Source organism: Prinia subflava, chromosome 2 (genome assembly GCF_021018805.1).
Source record: "Prinia subflava isolate CZ2003 ecotype Zambia chromosome 2, Cam_Psub_1.2, whole genome shotgun sequence".
NCBI lineage: Eukaryota > Metazoa > Chordata > Aves > Passeriformes > Cisticolidae > Prinia > Prinia subflava.
The window spans coordinates 108,160,075-108,183,705 of NC_086248.1; the positions used below are offsets into that span (position 1 = coordinate 108,160,075).

The following is a 23,631-nucleotide window of genomic DNA, read 5'->3' on the forward strand; positions in this document are numbered from 1 at the left end:
CAAAGACTTTCTTTAACAAAGTAAGGCATTTAGAATTGTAATGAAGTGCTCCATTTAGAACTAATATTTATTTAAATCTAATTTTGCAAATTTTTCTTTTGCTTATCACTGGAGCAGTTTTTGCTTTGTGCTAGGGAAATCGGATTTCATCTGTCCTTCTGTGCTCAGTAAGCTGAAGTATTTTTTGACAAATCAATTAATTCCTCATTACAAAACTCTACCCACCTGCTCATCAAGGCCCAGACATTGTCAGGTAGGCTTATTGATCAGTACTGCAAAACTATTCAGGATTAACAATTAACTGTGATTAATTCTGTAATCACTGCACCCTGGAGGTGGCAAACATATTCATGACACTTCCAAGCCTGGATCCAGTTACAACACAGCTTTCCTTTGTCCCAGCTAAATACCTTTTATATTTATGTAGAAAGCCTTTGAGTTTAGCTTAATTGTCTTTCTATTTACACCATCAACTGTACTAAAGGCTCTCCAAGCCTTAGTCAGTGATAGCTGCAGTGTAAGTTATCTCTGAGCACATGCACAGGCTCGATCTTCTGTCTCCCTTCTTAATCTTCAGGGGGTCTTTAATTCATAATGTATGGGACAGTAGATTAATGAACACCATCAGAAAAACAGGCAACTGGCTCCTTTTCAATTCGTGGAAGAGTAATACCGGTGGTAGGCATCATTTTCTTACTTGGGTTTTTTTTCCCCCATACTGCTGCTTCTGTACAAGCACACAGCTCACAACAGAAACCATCTTTAAATTAAATCTACCGAGTAATGACCCACCTTAAGCAACATGGTTTTTATTTGCAGAAATGAAGTTAAGTGAAAGCTGAGACAACCTGTCTGAATAGAATACCTGAGGCCGTTTTACCTGTGGACAGATTTGGTCCTGCCTTTGCTACAGACCTCAATGCTGTATTTACGAGTTTGCCTGCAAAGCGAATTTATCTTGCAGCTACACTCACTGCTATATAATCAAAATTAGTGAAAGCAAATACAATTACTGCAGGGCTCCAACAAAGGAAGAGCATACTCTTCACCCTGTTCTACATTTTAATTTTGCACCTACTAATATTTATTAAAGACAAACAGAACTCTTGTCAGCAGAAACAGTTTTCTTATGTGATCAGAAAAAAAGAGGGATCTGAGATAAGCAGACCTGAATCAATAGAGCTGGAAGGTTACTGAAAGCATACGTGCTCCTGGTTTTGAAAGCTAAGTCGAAATGTATTTTAGCCAGTCCAATTCACTTGCTGTCTCCTTTCTTTGGAGATTATTACTGAAAGGAGTCACTTCACTGTCCTGTGTTCTTTTATTCCACCATGTTTTATTCAGCCATGTTCCTTATAGGGAGCTGTGAGCAGCTGAGGGCAGAATGTGGGAGGGAATGATCAAACTGTGGTGTGGTGATCAAGGGCTGAGGAAGCAGTACTTTGGCAAGGAAAGAAGCAAAGGCAGAGAATGCTTCTGCAGGGCTCATCCCCTCCCTGCCTTACACAGAACTGGAACTCCAAAATTCTGTATTATTATTGCTAACGTGTGACAACGTGACTGAAGCCAATTTGAAGCTTTCTCTGGAGAAAAATTCCTTTTCTGCTCTAGTGAAACCTTCTGTGCTGTAAAGGCTGTCAGAGGAAGGAGCTTGCCCCTGTTGGATAAGTGATGTATCACAAACTCCAGTAATACAGAAAACTTTACAAAGGGAAAAGCAGAGTGAGAGGACTTTGAGGACTGCTCATCTAAACAGCAAATACTTGTGCTTTGGTTCCCTTTGCATTGCTTGCCTGAGAACCAGTCTAACTGAAAAATACTGAAAATAATGATCAGATGTATAAGGTTTGGGGTTGGGTGGTTGTTTTGTTTGGGATTTTTTATTTATTTTTGGAGCTTTTTTTTTCTATATTTCCAGATTTTCAAGGTGCTGCAAACTTGTGGGGGATGATGAATTGTGGTTTTATTTATGCAGCTGAACTGGCAGCTCTCTAGGACTAAATCTGTTACTCTGAAATTGAGAACTTGAGCTGGGTAGAGCTGCAGTGTGATCCCACAGAGCCCTTTCACTAAAGATATTTGACCAAATTTGTGAGATATTACTGTGGTATTTCCCCCATTTATAATACTTTTATTTGGGTGTTAATTAATGTCTCATTTTCAGTGATTCAATGTAAATTTTGTTGGCAAGAATTACAATGCAGTTGCTAGATTGGAAAGCACTTCGCAATAAAGGTGATTACATTCTGTTACAGTATAGTTCTGATTCTCTTATATATTTTGCTTTTCTTAGTATAGGTATATTTTAACTCCCATCAGCATCTTCTGTTTAATTGCTGTTCTACCTCACATGTTTTTATTTCGTGTATTTGTTATGGTCAACAATTTGGTTGTATGTCTGTAGTGTTGCCACTGCTTCCCAGATTTTCTTTTTTATCCCTTGATATTTCAGTATACTTACTTTCCTGGAAGAATTTCAGCTTCACTCCTTAGTATATCATGGAAAATCACTGTGAAAGAATGACATTTTAGTGAAACTTACCCAGTCTATACATGCCAAGTAGAATAACAAGAATTCACCAGCTACTCTGCTCCCTTTAGCTTCAAAATCAGTTCATATTCTCTTTCCTAAATATGATCAGCTTGCAAACACATGCTGTTGAATGGATCTGAGCACAGATCCGTCTCCCACTGTCATTGATCACAGATTTCTGTTTTAGGTCTATTAAAAATTTCTTCTAATACCCACTAGATAAACACAGAGCTAGAATGAGGACAATAAATGAATCCCTAATTGCATCTGACACTGGTCATTGCAGACCAGAGTCTAGGGAAGGGGACTCTTGAACAATTTTCTCTAGAAAATTTAGAAATTTTCTCTAGAAAATTTTTCTCTAGAAAATTTAGCTGCTCTCAGCCTGTCCACTGATCCGTGGCTGATCTCTGTATTATTCCAGCAGCTCAGTTAGTGTTTCAGCAGTTGTGAGGGGAACAATCTGTGCTGGTTCCATAAACAATCCAAACCAAGGAAGAAGCACAGAACCAAATTGTCTTGGGTTATGTAACCAAAAAAAAGTGTATTCTGTTTCATCTGTAGATGGCTTCTACATCAGATCAGTTGGAGGATGGTTTCTTTTTTCTTTATTTCTTGTAACTCTAGGGGGGGGGAAGGTGGATGCCTTCTGATAAAAGACCAGCTATTAAAACCAGGTGGGGCAGTGTTTCTTATCTCTTTCATCAACTTTGTCCACACTCCGGGAGATATCTTCTGTTAATGGGCCATTAAGGCTCACCAGTGCCATGACACATTACACCAGCCCATGGTGAGATGCTCGATCCACTGAGGGGGAAGCCAACCATTCCCTACCCAGAAAAAAATGGGGACACAGGGACCCCAGACATGTTTTTTCCATTGGATTCTCAGAGGAAGACTGGACTCACCTCACCACCACTGAACCTGTCTGCAGGATCATCTCTACTTCAACAGGACCATCTCTGTCACTCCAGGAGGATTTATTTGGACTGCTTTCAACACCCTGGCCAACAGGGTGTCAGGTTGTATTCCTGACTCCGTCAGGGTTTTCTAGAATTTTTGTTTGCTTGCTTGCTTGTGGGGTTTTTTGGGGTTTTGTTTTTGTTTTTATTACTGCATTTTCATTTTTAATATTCCTAGTAAAGAACTGTTACTCCTATTCCCATATTTTTTGCCTGAAAGCTCCTAATTGCAAAATTGTAATAATTAGGAGGGAGGGGGTTTTACATTCTCCATTCCAAGGGAAACTCCAGTTTTCCCTGACAGATACCTGTTTTTCCAAACCAAGACACAAATGTATCCTTGGAAAGAGATATAAATAATGAACAACCACGTTATGGGTAAACAAGTATGGATCTTTTTCCTTTTTAGGGTTGTGTTAATAATCTATAATGGCAGCAGAGCCCATATGAATAGATTATAAACTCCAGATGAAATATAATTACTTGACGTTAAGAATTAATTTTTCTTTCTGAAAAGATAGTATGCCTTAAGATGTTTGATGGAATTCAGATAATATAAGTTTGAGTTCTGTCACAGCCTTAAAATGTTGCTGCCTCTATTCACATTCTTCCTTTCCTGCATTGCCCACCTGACTTTCTTAAAAAAACCCCTTTTTTGTGGAAATACCTGTAGGTTTTGATCTAGTCACAGAGCTGAAAGCTGGAAGAAAAAATATGTTCTGTCTCAAAATTAACAGTGCTTTGTATTTTTAAGAGAAATTTAACAGGAGAATTTCTTTCTATTTGAGAATGACTAAGCCAATACATCTAAAAAACAGCTGCTGAAATTTTAAATTATAAGAATTTAAATTATATATTTCAAAGTATTACAAGTCATAATACTGAAAAAAGTTATTACTTTTTTTTTTTTAAACTTTCCTACTCATGTCAACTAGAAATAGCAAGGTACTTTAGATTCCTCAAAACTCTTTCTCCCCCCATATTAAGAAATTCCAAGCCACTATTCCCATTTAAAAAAATCACTTTTTTTTTCACATTCTTACTGTTATCCAATGCCACAACTCACCTTATATGTTTCACTGTGCTACTGGTAGGGTACAAGTAACTGAGGTTTGTGTGGTTGGGAACTTTGGCAGATGAGATTGAGCTTGTTGGGTGTTCTTTCTCCTTTTCTTCATTTCATTTAAGCATTTTTAATCATTGATCCAAATGTAGTGCTCAGAAAAGTAATGGATCGTCATTTTATGCTGGAAAATTGAAATGAGTTGTTTCAGTATCTGTGTGTACCTCTGGTAGGGCACTCATGGGCTGACCTATGAAAACTTTTTCTTCTACCCTGACCTTTTCCAAACAGATGATGTTGGCACACACATAAATAGCAATCTGTGCAGATGGGCTTGGTTTTTCTTGAGTAGACTGAGAGCAACGAGTCTAGTGAGTGGTACCTTGAATTTTGATTTGAAACTGAATCCCCAGGAGTGGGAAGGCTATTTGACTGTTTCAAACCCACTGAAATGCCAACTTTCTCAAGAAAACTAATTTGATGGAGGAAAAAAAAAATCGAGAGTGTGCTATTATAGCTTGAAGATTGAACTGAGACAGGCCTTTTCATCTGTAGCTGGCTAGGTTTCTTTCACGTTTGAATTTCAGTGCTTGAAAATGCTGAATTAGCCCATCTGTTCACATTTAATTTTCCCTTTCTGCTGGGACTTGAGTTGGTCTTCTTGTGTGTCACTCAGGCACGTTTCCAAAGTGCCTACATGTAAAGTATTCATGGCTTTCTCCTGAAACACTAAAAATGATGCCTGCTCTCCTTAGCTGACAACAGCCTCCTAGGATGCTCTGAGAACAGGGAACATCTGTCCCTGGAATGTGTGCACACTTCATCTGTGCAGTGCCTTTAGTGGTGGTAAATGATTTTTTTCTTTCCCAAAGAATTTACTGTAAATCTTTGCTGGGCAATGTTGTTACACCAAACTTTTTTAGTTGCTTTTTAGTTACTTTTAGTTACTTCTCACTTTGTGTAATATTTCCTTTAAATGAAGAGCAATAAGGATAATCAACTGGAGCTTGAGTGCACCTTAAATTAGGAGAAATTTTAAGCAGCTTACAGAGGATTGGATGAGCCTTAAAAATCCCCAAACCAACCAAAAACAACAACAAAAAAACCCAAACCAACCAAAAACCCACAAGCATTTTACAAGGATGATTTAGATTATTTTAAATTTATACCTACAAGAACCAATATCTCACTAAGTGTTTACTTGAAAATCTTTTAATCTGTTCACCCATAAGAAATTTCTCTTAAGGTGTATTTCAGGACTGAGATGTTTAGCAGTCATGGCCAACGATCTGAGGTTGTCTCACCACACCATGTGATTGTAGCTGTTAATTTTCCAGCAAGGTATGGTCACTATGAGGATTATGAAAACGTAGTGTGAGAGTCACTTTACTTCATTGTTGCAACCCCAGAGTCAGGAGCTAGTTTAAACTGATTTACACAGAGAGATAAACACTCCTAGAGAGTGATGCCCTGCACCCTACTATAGGATAAAATCCCTTCTGGAAGTGCTCACCTCTGTAAATGTAGGAAAAAGGGTCCTTAGAAGATCAGGTTGTGCTGGAGTATGAGCATAATCAAATACAATAAAGCTGAATCCCTTTCTCCCCTAACACTCATAGTAAGCTTTCAAGTTGAGGTTAAAACTGAGTTTCTTCACCTAGCTGCTGTCACAGTCATTATAGGAAACAGAGGTTTTGGCCAGGATTTTTTTATTACAAGTTAAATACACACTGATTCTGTGTACAACAATTAGAGCAGCCAGCTAGAGTTTGGCTTCAGCCCCTTTCTCAAGTTAAAGTCAACCTCTACCTTCTTGCCAAGAAAAAAGTCAAGAGCTTGTCATGCATGTAAACATAAAAATAAACATTTGAAATACCTGGAGTCTAAAAATCTTACTTATATAGCACTCCTTATTTTTACAATGAATAGTTCAATACTTTGCAAAACAATACAAGAAACCAATAGAAATACAGAAAAATATTTCTCCAAAAGGGACTCTGTCAGCTTCAGCTACATGAGTAGTAACAGAATTTAAAATCAGTATGTAAGAACTAGCTCTGTGTCCTGGAAGCTGTTTCAAACTGTGGGTTAAGAAGTCACTGCTGCTGGGACATAACACTGTCAGGCATTGAACTTTTCCAGCTGCCACTTCAAAGTTTCTTCTGTGAACATGATACTCTCCATGGTGATGCCCAAGAAATTTCAGCAACAACCTCTTTCACAGTGCTTGGGAAGAGCACAGATTTGGTGGCAGAAAGACACAGCACAGACAGTTTCTTTAAAGCACAGGCTAACACTTTATAGCATTAAAAAACAGAAATCAAATTACCTGAATAGCTCAATTACCCGTGAAATTGCTGCTGACTGAATGTTGCTCTCTGCTGTTTTGATGCCTCTGCTTGGCAAGAGCAGTAAGTCCCCAAATTCACAAGCAGGTGTCATGCAACAGGTGACACACACTCTGTGTATCTTAGTGCTCTGAAAGAGGAACGGGAGCACACGGATGGAAGACCTGAATGTTCAAATGTTGCAGGTGTACAGATAGGCTGATGAACCCCTAGCACATTGCTTTCAGGAGAGGGCAATCAGAATTTGTGCACTTGCACATCCTGAAAACCGACAGGTAAATACATAATTTGCTTAGCCTCGTATGCTGATAACTCCTAATTTCTTTTATATTTTATATTCTATCTTCCCTGTGTTCTGCACTCCCTGCAAAATTCAGCCTAATGCTTCTTTGAGCCAGAAAATGGGTATTTGGCAGAGATTGTAGAAAAACAGTCTGGCAATTGCATAATTATTTAAATTATCAAACAGCTCCAGTTCCTGTCATTTTTATGGGCTCTTTCTTTCAATGGGTGGGAACATGAACCTATCCCATCTTTGCAAGCTCTGCCTCTCCTTGAGAGTAGCATTTATTCCACAAAGCTTCTGTTTGCCTGCACAGCACAGTGAAAATTCACATAACTAGAAATAACTTATCCTTTCCACTTCCTGCCTCTCTGAGCTGGTTAACCATGGTGCTGCTGGTTTTATGGAAGTGGAATTTAATGGCTGTGGAGACTGTTGCTGTGTAAGGTGCAACAACAGATCCCCAGGTCCTCTTCCCAGCTAAATGCTGGGTGACCTGGGCTGCTTCTTGGGGCCACCCAGTCAAGCAGCACCAGCAGCTGTCTGGGCTGCTTTTCGTCACAGCTGGTTCTGGCTGTGGTCTGGTGCTGGTAAACCCTTTCAGAGCCTCAGCTGAATTCTCAGGTCCTACCTTGGCTTCGAGGGATGCCTCAGCTGTGGAGTAAGAACTCCTCATTCCTCTATATTTGCCGTCTATGGATTCCTCTCCTCCAGCAGGGTGTGCTTCTGGTCCTCCACCAGGTGCAGTGCATCCAGCACAGCCTGCTCGCAGGCAAAGGATTCCTAACATTTTGGTTGGGAATTCTACCCCCCTGCTATCTGCCTTGCTGGATTGACTCAGTGTCTTGTGTAACAACTGCTGAACTGCTTTGCATCCCCACCTGGTGTAGGGAGAGAGAGAAAAGCGGTGTCCATTACCTTGGGAAGGGAGCTGTGAGCTGCAGCACCTGAGCTCAGCAGCAGCAGGGAGCTTGGAGAAGGGAGGGGGCAGGAATGAGAACCTCAGGCGTAGGATGTCTCCACTTGCAAATGACACTGCTGAGATGTCTAGGCCAGGTTTTGTCACACTCCTGCCTTGTCTGCTTCTGGCCTGCTTTCAGAACTTGATTTGACCTGATCCCTTTGGTCTTAGAGTATTTGGCCACCTGCTTCTCTAGGGATCCACAGGTTCTCTGTGGATAACTCTGTACTCTCTGTCACCTCCATGCCTGATATCCAGCCTCCCGAGGAGCAAGTAGGCAGCTTCAGCAAGCCAGAACTGGCACACATTTGACCAGAAGTTCTTCCACTCTTCAGGATAAGTGTGGATAGAGAGCTGTGGGTATGTATACTCTGACACAGAGTTATTCTGCTACCACGTGTGCTTCCATGACAGTGAGACAAGGCATGAATGTTGTTCACTAGGTTAACAAAATAAGCCTGGGTACTCTGTTCACTTAAATAACTGTACCTTTAACTGATCCATGAAAATTTTCACCAGCTCCTATCTTACTGCATCCTGGATATCAATCTAATACCAGTCCCTGTGACTGGGAATTATCTACCTCTACACTAATTTGTTCCTAGGAATTAGAATGACCCTTTGTCAGAGCAAATGCTCTTTTTCTGCTCCTTTTTTTTCTGTGCTCAGGCAGATCCTGGAAGCCTGAGGACTGTCATGCAGGTTCCCAGAGCTGTGCTGTCAGGAGGCTCTGTGGTGTGCAGCCTCCTGTGCAGCCTGGCTGCATGCTGGCACTGAACCAAGACCTTCCAGAAGTGACAGCCGTAGTAGAAGATGATGTATTATACCTACTAATTTCTGAATTACTGCACAGTAGTTTACCTATTTAAATTTGTCTATGGGATTGGGGACTGCTGTGGATTTCAAACAGCTGTTCCCAACAATTGACACTTTCAGAAGATAATAAAGCTAGCTGCAAATTGACCATTGAATAGCAGGAGGAAAATAAAGTAAAAAATCAGCTGTCACTGTTGCACAGAAGGAAGCCCAGCATCCTCTGCCTTTAGTGTGAAGTAACAGAAGTTTGGTTGCCTCCCTCTTTCTAGTGAGTTTGAATTTCTGAACTTCTCATGGGAGTCATAAATTTTAAATTGAGTTTGAACTTCTTAACTCCAGGTCTCCAAAGTATGTGAAGCAGAGAAGAAACCTTTAGGCATAGACAATTTCTCTTTCCTGCCACAAAGCACTATTGAATGAGTTATGAATAGGAAGTAGAAAAATTTTGCTTTGAAAACCAGACAAGTACTTACTATCTGGGCTTTAGCTGCATATTGCTTCCCAATTCCATTGCCATGGCCAAAATGGTTTCTTTCCGCATTTTAGGTTTCCTTCTGCATTTTTTTCATCTTTCTCCTGGGAAATTTTTCATTTCTCATTCTGCCTTTTTACTCTTTTTACTTGCATGACACTAAACAAAGATATTTGTGCCTTTTCTTCTCTGTACAGCACTGAGGAGAGATGGATTTTGTGTACTTTTTATATATTTTGAATAGGCCCTATCCTGCTCATATAAATTGCAAAACTGTTTTGTTGTAGCTTCTGACAACCTCATTAGTTTGTTACTAGAGGCAATTCATTACAAACCTCACACAAATATCCCTGTGTTGGTGCACCACTGAGAGCCAAAGTAAATGGGAAGAAAATAATCTCCTTGGGTTTTGGGCTTGCTTGGTGGGGGTTTTGGGTGGTTTTTTTTTGGGGGGGGGGGGTTGGGGGTTTGGGGGTTTTTTTGTTGTTATTGTTTTTTGTGGGGTTTTTTTTGTATTTTGGGGTTTTTGTTGGTGGGTTTTTTTGTGTTTTGTTGTTGTTGTTGGTTTTTTGTTTGTTGGGGTGGTTGGTTTTTTTTAGGAATTAATGAGATAATGCAAAAGGTTATATAAGAATTTGAAGAACATATGCATCTCCTGTTCATCCTAGTTCTATAAGTTAATTTTAGCTGCATCAGTGCATCCAGTCCTTAAAGGCTGCAGGATCTTGTGGCCTGTGAGAACAATATTTCACTACTCATGCAAGTTTTCATTGTAAATCCTTTCTGTGATGAAAAAAAATGAAGCAAAGGCCTGAACTATGTCTTTTAGCAAAGCTGCTGTTTTAAAAGCCAGCTCTTGAGGAGAAGCCTTGTTGGTAGGATGAATGGGAGTTTAGAAAACAAGTATGTGCTAATCAAACAGGAGTGTGAGGTGGGAAACTGCCCATTTTTACCAGAAATTGTGAGCAAAACATTGAGTTATGATTTAGTAGAATCTTGAGGTATTTAAGGGATGAGGGATAAAGTCCTTACTGCTGTGCTAACATGTTTGCATCCCAGTTCGTGGTCTGACACATTTTTGACAATCTAGCCTAATACTTGCAGTATGTTTGCAGGGACATGAGAGAGAAGGTTACAAAAGCAAATTTTATCCTTCTAAAATAAAGGTTACATGCCCAAGGCAGTCTCTCCATCACTGCAGAAGGATGTTCCACATTCCCTCACTAAGGTTCTGTACAGAATAATGCAGGACAAGCATCTCCTTCCGTCTCTTCTCTCTCCCTTCCACCTGCCCTGGGACAATAGATGAAGCTTAAAGAGATTAACCTCCTTAGTCTAAAGCAGAGCATGGCAAACATTTCCAGAACATTGAAGTGACAGAATTTGGAAAAAAAAACCCCATGAAATCTTCCTAAATAATCATGAAAAAGGTGAACTGATAAGAAAGCCTTCATGCTTGTGACTCTGAAGGCTGCCTTCGGCCCTAATGGGAAAGATAATGTGCAGAAGCTAATTTTCTGGGTCTATTTCCAAAAAAAACCCATAAGAGCACCGATTCATTTTGCTGATGGTCTGTCAAACCACAGAGTGGAGTGAAATCATTACTTTATTTCTTGTAGGCCATCAAATAGTTTTCTCCACATTAATTCTCAGCCACCAGTGACGCTGGTTACATCTGAATCACTGACCTGGAAAAGCTCTGAAAGTTGCTGCCAATTCCCCAGAGCCATCAAGATTCCCAGTGAGAGACAATCGTATGGGAGACCAATTAAAATAGCATCTGTGAATTAAATAAATCTATAAAAAGCATCTATTTTTCTCTGCAATGTGCATGGAAATTAGAAGAGTATTTTTAAATAAATGCCTGATGAACAAATAAGCCTCTCTGGGGAGGAGAGGAGTAGATAAATTTCCTCCTCTATAAGCTTGGAATAATGAAAGCGTAAATGATTAATTATTCAAGGTTCCACTTGGTATAATTTGGTATTTTTGTGGTTAAGATTCATTTCAACTTTTTTACACAGTAAAAAATTAAAAATCAAAATAATCTGAACATCTGAAGAACTAAACTGGCTTTTTAAAATGTCCCTGTTAAATACCTCTGATACAATTTTTGCATTTTCCACTTCAATTTGGAGAATCCGAATTCTCTATCTTTTGAGGCACAAAAATTCTTGTTTCCCCACGCAGCACTAGAGATCTTGTCATGACTTTGAGTTAAAAGAATGATGAATGATGTCATTACTGTTTGATAGTAGTTTAGGATGGATTAACCCACAGTACTAAATCAAAATTGTGCAGACACCTTCGGATATATAGATTATTTCTTTTTCTTGTGGTGGCGCCTTTTGATTGTTCCTTAGACTATGAGAACTTTCCTATTTTTCAGGTAGACTCATAAATGCATGGGTTTGATAATTTAGCGTAATTTTACTCCTGCTGTATTTTATTTTCACTAGCCTTGGGTTTTACAGATTTGCTCAATGGCTATCCAGAGGTAGGTTTTAAGTAGTTTCTACCCAAAATTGATTTGCACAGGAAAAAAGGGAGCTTTAACAGGAAAACTAAGCCTGTTTGCACTCCAATTTGTTTTCAAACTAAGCATTTCAAACTACTTGTTTTTACATAATTAAGGAATACAATTTGACTTTATCTCTTGTAGCTCATATCAGTAATAACACAGGAGCAACAAATGCTCAGTGTATCAAAGAATAGGCTTTGAGTGTTCTGATGCAGAGCTGCAGGCATGGAAATGGACAGTTTGTAGTGATTAACAAGACAGTTGGTGAACACAGGTGTTTCTGAAGCTCCTGCCTCTCTGTAGTTGTCTTGCAACAGGCATTTGCCAATAAATCCATTTTGATGGTGAGCCTCACGACCTCTAATTTTTTTTCCCCTGCTCTCTTGCCATTTGCCAAAGATGCTTGGCCACGGCTTGCCAAGAGAGAACAACGCCCTGCAATATGGTCATGTGTGTTATTCACCTGGAGCTAAGGCCCAGGCAGGTCTGTAGCAGATTGTCCTGCTGCTTCTGGGGACCCCCAGAGCCTGCAGGTTTTCTAGAAGTTTGTCAGTGAACAGATTTGCCACCCACGAAAGTACAGGCTGCTTCATGCACGTCAGGTTACTCAATGTCAGATTTTTTGCTAGACAAGATGAAGGATAAATGAATAGGTTTACCTTGAAAACACGGCTTTGCAAATGTGGAGAACGTTATTTTTTAAACAACACACGTTTGTTCAATGTTAGATTGCAGCTGCTCTAGACATTCCTGTGCTTTAAGCAGGTAATTGCACTCTACAAACTTGGAAAGTTCCAAGTCATGGCACAGGCAACCTGTCCATTTTCAAACTATTCTTTAATTAACTCTTCTTCCCCTTTATTAGATACTGGTTCTTGGAGTATTGTTCACCAGAAAATACCATTGAGTCTTATAGATAAGAACTGTACTTAGACCATCATGTGGCCATTAATCTGCTAATGCTTGTCCTTTTGGCAAAATGTAACTGTCTCTGTTATTTGCTGTCATATCCCCATCTCTTTGCTTCCATCGAGCTCTTTATGGCACTCGCTAACAAGTTCTTTAACAGCCACTGGGCCTTTTTTCATGCATCAGAGCCCAAAAACTTGGCACCTGTTTAGGTATGGAACTGTGTCTTGGTTTATGTAACCAAAAAAAAAAAGTGTATTCTATTTCATCTGTAGAAAGCAGTTGGGGAATGTTTTGGTTTTTTTTTCTTTATCTCTTATAACTCCAGGGGGGAGGAGAGTGGATGCCTTCTGATAATAGGCCAGCTGTTAAAACCAGGTAGGGCAGTGTTTCTTATCTCTTTCATCTCCACCCAATGGGGAGGAGCCTGCCATTCCCTACCCAGATAAAAATGGGGACACAGGGACCTGAGACATCCTGTTTTTCCACTGGATTCCTGGAGGAAGATCGAACTCATCTCACCACCAGTGAATCCTGTTTACAGGATCATCTCTACTCCAACAGAACCACATCTGTCACTCCAGGAGGATTTATTTGGACTGCTTGCAACACCCTGGCCAACAGGGTGTCAGGTTTTATTCTGACTCTTTCAGGGTTTTATAGGACTTTTGTTTGTTTGCTTGCTTGTTTGGGTTTTTTTTTTTTTTCCTTTCTTTTTTGTTTGTTTGTTATTATTGCATTTGTATTTTTTTAATATTCCTCATAAAGAACTGTTACTCCCATTCCCATATTTTTTGCCTGAAATCTCCTAATTGTAAAACTGTAATAATTTGGAGGGAGGGAGGTTTACATTCTCCATGCCAAGGGAAACTCCAGTTTTCCCTAACAGATACCTGTCTTTCCAAACCAAGACAAACTGCGCTCCTGGAAAGCTTTGCTCAAGTGGAGCACACTGAGCTGTTACACTGAGCCTGGCACTGCCGTGGTGCTCTCCAGAGGTGTGTGTTGCACTCCAAAAGTTGGCAGTGTAGGCAGGGAACTGCTGGGTTACCCTCATGGACCTGCATGTGCAAACTTGTCACTTTATGTGTGATAAATTGCATCTCTCATTCCATCCACCTTGGATGGAATTACCCATGAAAGACACAAAAACTTTATGCCTTTCTGGCAGATTATTATGGTACTCCTGGTGCAGTTGGGGCTAAACATAGAAGCAAAATTGTAATAGAAGCTCTTTGCCTTCTTGCCTTAAATCACTCCATCTCTGTCTACAGTGAGTTCTGCATCAGGCTCTGTATTGCTGTCCTTGGGTATTTGTACATAGAGAATACTAGTGTCAGTATTCTTGGTTGTTCTTATTTTTTTCCACAAGTTGCAGAGAACTGGAAATGTTCCAGTGCTTGCTACCAAACAGTAACACATTTAACCAGTCTCTGTCTGAACAGATTGTATCTCTGGAGTTTATTTGCTTTTTGCAGACATATTCTCAATTCTTTCCAGGTCTTCTTAGCTACCATTTGAGAAAGAGGGAAAAAAAAGAGAAACACATTTTGATTACAGCTATTGATCTTATACTTTAATCTTTGCTGCTCAGATACAGGTATGCCTAGCATACACCTTGACAGACACTGAAGATTTATGGAGCTTGAAAAAATTGACCCTAAATTCAAGCTCTTGGTATTTTTTTCCTTCCTCATTTAGGGTTTACTTTATTATTCAATGGATGGACAAAAACTAGCTTCCCCCAAACTAGTTCTTAGGAGCACATGTACAGAAATATACCTATCATCCTATTTACTTGGGTAAAATCATAATAATATTAATAGTTCATAAGCAAAAACATATTGTGTGCATAGGTGATGTGTTAGTGCCCCGAATGAAAGGTAATTGTTTTTGTCTCAAGTCTCAGAGCAAATTAAAACTTGTCCATGCTGACTGGTTTTGACTGATACGAAGCTTATGATCTGTGAGCCACCCCCCTCCAATAAATAGATATTTTTACAGTATTTCTGAAAGAGTTTTTCATAAAGGATTATATATTCTGTAGGGGTTTACAGTTTATCCTGCAGTATTGTTTGTTATTCCTGCCACTTGCTCTACCACATCAGCTGCTTCTGCAGAGGGAAGGAGAAAACACCTTGTTTTGTGGAGAGAAGTGAGCAAGCTGTGGGTGGCCAGGAAGAGGGAAAATTTCCAAATAGACAGTTTTCATGAACTTCCCTCCATCTATCCTTCATGAATTCATCAGCCTTCATTCCTTCTGCCAGTGGACCTGCTTCTGTCCTCAAGGATCTGTTTGTGTGGTTCTGGTGGTTTTCAATAGATGTGCTGAGCCTGTGCCACAGCTGGCCACAGAGAGCAGTGGGTTTCTGACCGGAACCCTCCTTTGGCTGCTTCTTCATGATTGCTTGGACTTAGACCAGCAGTGTTAAAGAACACCTGATCCCAACTGTTCCAAATCTTGACACACACTTGAACATTTCTTAGAGGCATCTGAAGGTTTCCATGTTAAAGGGAAGTTGTCATACATGCTCATAGCTGCGTCTGTATAGCAACATTGGAAATGTTCCTGGTTTTCCTGTGCCAACATGGCCCTGCAACAGCTTTGGGATGATGTGAATGAGGTGTAAATGGCAAGAGTAAGATAAACCCTTGGTTACCATGATAGCAAATAAATTAGGAGAGCCTGAATAGAATCACCAGTTCTGTGATATCTTCTGATTCTAACTTCCCCTTTTGAGTGTGCTTTGCACACCATCCATTGCTGTTCACTCACAGTGTTGTTTTCAGCTTACCCAGGTTAAACTCTGTCCCCTCCATCCATTCTGTGAGGCTGTAATGACAGTACATTACTTATGCTTTTGCACAGATCAGTCTTGAGTGCTGTTTTTTACCCTGAGTACAGTGCTGTACAGATTTTATCTCCAAAAACCCCACTGAAAATCCCATATTCTGGAAAAGAAGGGAACAATCTAACCTAACCCCTGCCAGAAAAAAATGCAAAACAGCCCAAAATGAGTGGAGGCTACAGCTAATAAGTCTTTGCTGTTCCAGTCATCTGACCAGCATTTCCAAGGTTTGCATTCCTAATCTTTGGACCTCAATCTGCGATCACCTTGGATGTGGATTTGGAGCAGGCACTAATCAGGCACTATTAAGCAAAACCCATTGTAGGTGACTTGCTGGGCTGGAGCTCTGTTGCTTTCCCTAATAGTCAGCACTTCCAAAAGGCAGCACCAATTATTGTCTGATAGACAGTATAATACTCCGAGGTATTGATTTTCATAAGGCAGGAATGTTACAACTTTCGTTTTGATGTATTAAATGTGCAGAGACTTAGAGAAATTCAGTGCCAAACAGAAGCCTGACTAAGCACAAAATGTGTCTTGGCCCTTACTGTAAGGGACTGTTCTGAGGTGGTGTCATGGCAGCTGTTATTTATCAGTGTGTTGATCAGAATTAGACATCTTATACTAAAACCATTTATTCGTAAAACCATCAGCAAGACTTCGAATACTTCTTGATTTCTTTCCTTACTTGGACCATAAAATTTTCCTCTAGAAGGATTGCTGCATGGACCAGAGATCTCAGATGCATGTTGTGGAGTTTTAGTAAGTATTTATTTATGTTAGCAGTTCTCTCAGGTAGTGGCCATCCTATGTAGGAGAAAATCAATGGTGCTCCTGACAGGAATGAGAACTGTGCCTTTGAGAAAGGGGACAGACGCTCCCTGGTGTGAGGCTTCCCAAAGAGGCAGGAGAACTTCTGCCCTGTGGTGTCACAGCAGGATTCAGGATTATTCCAATTCGCATAAACTGATGAGAGATGCATGAACACAGGTACTCGTGCTGGTACTATTAAAAAGGTGATTCCTCCAGCACAACTCTCCTTGTGTGTGCTGGTTATTAGCTTTATGTGCTCTTGGTTGAATAGTTCTCTTGGATATACATTCACTCTTTTACAGCTTTCTTGGGGGCAGTGATATTATTACTGAACTTATTGCATGTTTTAGGAATTTAAATAAATGGGACTGGTATGAATGAACTTTCCAGTTTAGCAGAAGACATCTTAGTGTGGATTTTCAGTTCTCATCAGTTGATCCATCAGAGGAGCTTGTTTCCACATCAGCTACTTTGGACACTACCCCAGCTATAGTTGGAAAAGTCCTTTTTGTGTAGAGGAGTAGCTAAGATGTGCATTTGTTGTTAGACATCCATGGGGCTTGATTAATTAATTTCCATACTATCTGCCATCTCTCATTCCAGAAATAAATTTCACAATATCAGCTAAAGGATCCCAAAATAACAGAAGAAATGCTGGAAAATAGAGATAAGGAGAAGCTTTCACTCATAAAACTTGTGCTGTGTAAAGTGGTCTGTTTTGAGAAATGTGTGTGCCAATTAAGAAGTGGTAAAATGTTCTACTGCCCAGAGAAAAACGTTTTTAATTAGCATTATTCTCCAGTATTTCTTGAAAAGGGCATATTTGAATATTCCAAGAGATTCATACAGTTAAGTGCCTAGAGCCCTGACATGTTTGGTACTGATACTACACTCACATGCTATTTAATCTCTTTCATTTCAAGTTATCATCGAGGGATGTCATGCTTGTAAAGCCAGCAAAGTACATGTCTGCTGTGGCCTGCGGGGTGGAGAGAAAAAAATATATATATTTCATGAAAGTATGTATGGATGTGTGTGTAAGTATATATATGTGTGTGTGTGTGTGTATATACACATTTCAAATATAGATGTATGTGTCTATATATGTATATATTTTATCATATTATTATATGGAAGAAATACATAAATACATAAAATATTTAGCAGGAACAGTAGGAAGCTGACAGGCCCCCTCACAGGTGTGGTGAGAATAAAAATTATTACTATTGTTTGCCAGAGGTTGGAGTTACAACAATGGGTGTAGATATCTTAGTAGAACTTTGAACATTCCAGATTTAATGCTATTGTTCCTGTCTAAATTGTTGGATGATATAGGTTTGTATGCTAATTACATTTTTATCTTTGTCATTCTTTTATAGTTTGGAAAATTCCAATCAGTGATTGCTTTGCTCGGTTTTTCAACATCTGTTTTTTTAATTAAATCCCTGCATGATTTATAGCTCATTCCTCATCAGCTTGTCCTCCAAAGTGTTGTCAAAACCACTTAATTTGTTGTTCTGTCTAAATAACTAAAAGGGCAGGCAAAAAAGATGTAAAGCTTCCTTAATGTTGTTTGATATTAACAGATTTTAAAACAAAACAATGCTACCAAATCTACAAACACGAGCGGTACTGTCCCTTTGCTTCTGATGACTCTACATCTCAAACCCTTTCTTCTAAGCACTGTACCATGTAGGCTTAATTTCCTTGTGCAACCCAAAACATTAATCCAAAAAATACTAAAATATTTCTTGCAAGATCATGTTGGAGTGATCGTGTTGCTCAGCAGAAACCCCAACCCCCAGTCTGGTTCGTTCTGTTTCTTCTTCTCCAAACCTCTGTGACAGGTTTGAGCAGCAAAGGTCTCTTTTCCAGGACAGATGGTAGAGGTCCATGCTCCAAAATCACAAAAGTGTGCAGCTAGCTAGAGTTGAATATATATATATATATATATGGGTATACAGAGAAATGTCTTGCTTTCAAACACAAAGGCATTTCATCTCTTTCCCTTCTTTAATAGAAATGCTGTGTCTCGGCAAGATAATTTTTGTGTTTGTTTGTTTAGCTTCTGCCTGTTGCCAGGGATTTTTTTCAATACCCATTATGTTTGTGTTCAGATTGTATAATATTTCTTTTTGCATTAGGCTGTTCAATTATGGCAGGCACACAACAGCAGTACAGGAAAACAATAAAGAGATTTTTACAGTGTGGGTAAAATATATGAAAAGAAATACTTTTTTTCTTTTTAGCAGCCTTTTATTAAGCCAGAAGTTTCCTCCAGGGGACAGACAAAAGAGATCCTCACAGTCTATTGCAATGTGTATTAGCTGGTTTGGTTCATCTTTCATTTTGAACTGGCTGTGGATACAAATTGAACCCTTTCCAAACAGCCTGGAATCTTTCAAGCCTCCCAAGACCTGAGCATCCATCTGCAGCTAATTTTGCAGATGATTTGTCTCTTATCTTCAAAGATGATATGGGTGCAAATTATAATCGCACGAAGCCATCTCAAACTTTTGAGATCTTCAGCTGAATACAAATATGCATCTGTTTTCTTTACAACAGGCTGAACCTAAACTTTAACACTCAATCCCCTGAGCTCTTAGGATACTGGTGCTCTGCAGTTGTGAAAAACAGCCCAGTCATTTCTGTGCTTTTCCATGACTCTTGGTGTCCACGCTGAGTGCTAAGTTCATCACAATCACAAATTGTACAAGGGTAGAGCATTTGAATTGCATGTTATAATGCAAAAGAGCATGTCAACAGATGCCCACATTGCAGCCAGAACTGCATCACAGCCTGGCTGAATAGTGCTGAGCCTACTCCATGTGCTAGATGGTAAATCTTTGTCTCACATTGGGAAACAGCTGGCTGTTCCACTGAACCCAGAGGCAGTTCCTTTCCTATGAGGAGGAAAAAGGTGTTTGCAGCTTGGTCTGCAGTACATTGCCATTCTTAACCCTGCCTTTCTACCACCTTTCCAGTTTCCCCTTTGGTATTTAGTGTACCTGCTGCCCCTGTCTCACCTGTGCTCTCAGACATTGGCTAGGCAGAAATACCAGAACTATGCTTATGCAGTTTTAATGCCAACTTTGGGGCCCACGTCTGCACTTTTAAGCAGAATGCATCTCCACTGATTTACTTTGTTGTCGACAGTGCCTGATCAGACCTTTTAAAATGTTAGTCTGGTTTCCATCTTTACTTGTGTCACCTTCCTGTGTCAACTCTACTACACACCACAGAAGGTCTGAACTCTTACCTCTTCCTTTCATTGTCCCTTCTTGCAGGTGCTTTTCTGTGCTTTGGAGCTGCTCTTTCCCACAGGCTCTGTGCCCTCCTCAAAGGTGCGTCATGGACTGGCTCTCAGGGGATGGGCTCACGTGGGTCACCACCCCAGCCTTCACCAGGACGTGGCCTGGTGCATCTGACATCTCCCTCTGATTCTGGAGAAGAGCAGCTGCTGGTAGGTCACTTTTTATACAGCTCTGTCAAGAAACTGAGAGGTCTTCAGTTTCTTTGTTAGCTTTGACTCTTTTTGTCAGCTTTCAGGAGCAGAAGGTTTTCAGCTTCTTCGTGACCCTATGTAATCTTAATTTTACACACTGTTCTTTTTCAAAAATGCCGTGGATTCCTTCTCTGTCCTAAATGTCACTTCTAGTTTAGGCAGCCGTGTCCAAACCACAGTAGACATTATCTGCTTCCTTGATGTTTGCTTTTGTTCTATGTACTAAATTCACAATAAGGAGTGAGTGGGCTGGGATGTGCAGTGTGAAACAGTTGGTGCTGAGGTTGCTCTCTCTCAGAGGATGTGTTGCACTGGAGTTGAATATTGTTTTTTCTGGTGGTAGCACGACTCTGAACTGTCCACTGCTATTACCTGGAGTGTATTGGACATTTTCTCAGGCATTATATTCCAGTCCAGTATATCCCAAAGGGATGCAATTTGTGCACTTTGAGAAAATCCTGTGTTGGGGAGGAGGTGAATTAAAACATGTAAGGACAATTGGGAGATTATTTTCAAAACAGTGCCCAGATCCCCACTGACAGAGTTAGAGGACTGACTCAGAAATACCCAGAAATGAAGGTGTGTGCAGGCTGGCATGTATCTTTTAAAAACCCACAGAAATAAGAGAGTACATATCTGCTCTGTTAATTCCTGTCATGACCCACAGTGTGGGACTGTCTGGTCTGTGCAGGACATTTGGCCCTTTTAAATAAGACAGTCTCTTTCTGCCCCAAGGCTAGGAAGTACATGGATTTCTAGGTTGTTAGGGTGGTTTTTGTTTTGTTGGGGGTTTTTTCCTCTCCTTCTGAGCTTTTCAGCTGCTGAAGATTTCCTTCACTTCAGTGCTGCAGACAGCAAGATCCCCCTTAGGCATCAGCAGAGAGTTTCTGGTCCCACAAATGAGGGATAGAGGCTCCATGTCAAAATTCCCTGTTGATTTGTTACCACATCAATAACAAGATCTCAGGGCATTTAAAAAGTCAGGTTGTTGCTCTGTCATGTTTCAGCTGTTGAGCCATTGCCTCCCATCTTGAGTCAGACTTTTTTACACCAGGTTTTTCATTTGCAATAAATCATCAGAAAGTAGTTGGGACAAAACAGATCTGCATGGAAACTACAGGATGTGGGTTTCAAATTAACCTTTTCTGTTCAATCAGCCCCAGAACTGGCATGCTGGTAATACCTCAGCTTTAGTAACTTGTTGTCAGCTTCAAATGATCCAAAGGTCTTTGAGTTTCAATTGTATTTGTGTGTACTTTTGTTTTCATACATGCAGAAATATATGTGTTCTATACCTTATGCATAAGTTAGTGTGGCAAAATGATTGTTTCTTTTTAAAAAATATCATACAGGAAGTATAGAAATATACTGATTTCACATATCTTTGTAAAGCTTACAGCCAGAAAGCACTAGCATGTAACAGCAAAATCAAAATGCAGAACAGAAACATTTTGTATTAACTTGTGGATTAAATTGGTTGCATAGCAAATGTATTGCTAAGCTCTACATCTATTTGTGTTTCTGCAGTACAATATAAGTTCTTAATTCACTCTGCCTCTGAGGAATGCCTCATTCTACAGGAAAAAATAGAGCATTGGGTAGTCTTGAATCTGCTGTTGAGATTACTGACTTAGGGGAGGAGACAAAGGAAAGGAGAGGGATCAAGGTGCTTTGGAAAGGAACAGAAAGGACAAATAGAAAGGGGGCAAAAGTTACTGGTCTGTTGCTCACTGCAGTTTGTCCTGTATTCTCAGTTATCTCAATTTGTACAGGTCTTGCTGGGTGAGGGGCTCTGTTCTGAGCACATCTGTGTGTGCAAGGGGTCGCAGGGCCAGCAAGTGGATCTGGACCACAAATCAGGGGCTCATGTGCCTGCAGTGCCAGCAGAAGGAGCAACTGTGTGTGACTGCTCCTTTTGCTCGTGTAAAAGGAGCAATTTAGTGTGAATACAACCTGTGTAAGATTGCTAGTGAGTGTAAAACTGGATCACCAGCCAGTAGTATAAGAGGCCTGTGAGCTGGGCATGAGGGTAACTGAGTCTGGGCCAGAGACCAGTGAGACCAGGGAGTCAGCAAGCTGGCTCTGGTGGGGTCCCAGAAGCCCTCGACTAGGGAAACCATGAGATCCATGAGCTGGGAGCGGCGATCAGCTTAGTGGGATCTGTTTGCATGTGAAGGTCTCTCTGTGAAGCAAAGGGAGGTGAAGGGATCCAGGGCAAGACACTGGATAGGCTGAGTGCCTGAGGCCAGTCCCTGCAGGGATATCTAATGTGCATGGAAGAAGCAGCAGCTGCAGTGGAGCTGCTGGGCCTGAGATGCTGCAGGCTGATTGAACAAGGATTGGATAGACTGTCTGAGGCCAGGTACTCAGTGTGTGGATACGTGTGTTAATGTGTGTGTGTATTTTCCATCAACAGACTGTTATCCTGTTCAGCCGGGGAGGAAAACAAGAGGCAGCTGTTGCTGTTTGTGTGAGTGCTTGGTGTTGCTGTCTGCAGTGGGCTGGATAGCTGGCCATGTATCCACACATCCATTGGCCGTGTACCTGTTTTTTATGGGCAGCTATTAGGGATAGACACTCAGCCTCATGGAACCTGGGAACATGGAGTGCAGAGCCTTGCCTCTATCTGGCTACTGCATTTGACAACTCCTAATGTGTTTTTCACAAACTCTATGAATGCTAAAAAGCAATAAGGTATTCAATATATATTTTTCTATTGTGACTGCTGAGAAATAACAGTAGGTCTTCACAAAAAAAAATATTGCATAAATTGCTTCAGACCTCCTGCAGCAATAATTTGCTGAACTGTTTGGTGATCATTGAAAGGCTAAGCCAGAGAACAATATTCTGTTTTGTACAGACAAGAACAGACTGGATTTTTTGTGTGTGTCATAACATCCATTCTGTAACAGGCTGGAAAAATCTGCTGGAAAAAAATTCTGATGAGGAAGAAAAGTTAGTTGGCTGAAAAAATGTTACCGAACAAACACACACTCCATTTCAAAGCAAGTTCTTGTGCAGATGATATACTGCCCTCAATTGGTGCATTTAACTTCTGCTGACAGAAGTCCTGCTGCAGCTTGCCTATAAAACATAGTGACAGAAGGCTCAGAACAGCCTTCCGTGTTAACCCTGGTGAGTACGTGATGAAACCCCACCAAATCAGCATGATGTCATTTGTTCTGCATTCTCTATTCATCTGTACCTTGGTTCACACAGAGCTTATTTGAGGGAAATGCTTCCAAACCCCTTACAAGAATCTAGACAGCAGCTCTTGAAATATGGCTGTGGAAGTACATCACAGGGCTCCATTCCATTCACTGGCTTAGTTTGTGATCTTGTTGCTCGGTTCCCTTTTGAATAAAAAGAAAAAATAATAATATTTCCAAACCACCACAAGGTTTAGTCACGCAAAAAAATACAACATTGCTGTCAGAAGGTAAACAGCTCACAGAGCTCACTTCAGGGCTCATTACCTTGACATCTTCTAGACAAGAAGCTGAAACCTGTGAGATGAGCTGCTGTTTATGCCAGACCTGAAGCTCCTCCTCCCTGCTGTCAGTCTGCACAAGCATAAGTAATGTTGTACCATGTGT

At 40.4% G+C, this 23,631-nt stretch overlaps 1 long non-coding RNA gene across 1 annotated transcript in view; it reads left to right on the forward strand.

Annotated features, from left to right (window-relative positions):
* LOC134547807 (uncharacterized) overlaps nt 1-17,551 on the forward strand; it is a 40,522-nt gene extending 22,971 nt beyond the window's left edge. Inside the window, exon 5 of the long non-coding RNA XR_010079614.1 lies at nt 17,454-17,551. This is a non-coding gene — a long non-coding RNA (uncharacterized LOC134547807). The remainder of the gene's footprint in view (nt 1-17,453) is intronic.
* The last annotated feature ends 6,080 nt before the right edge of the window (nt 17,552-23,631 follow it).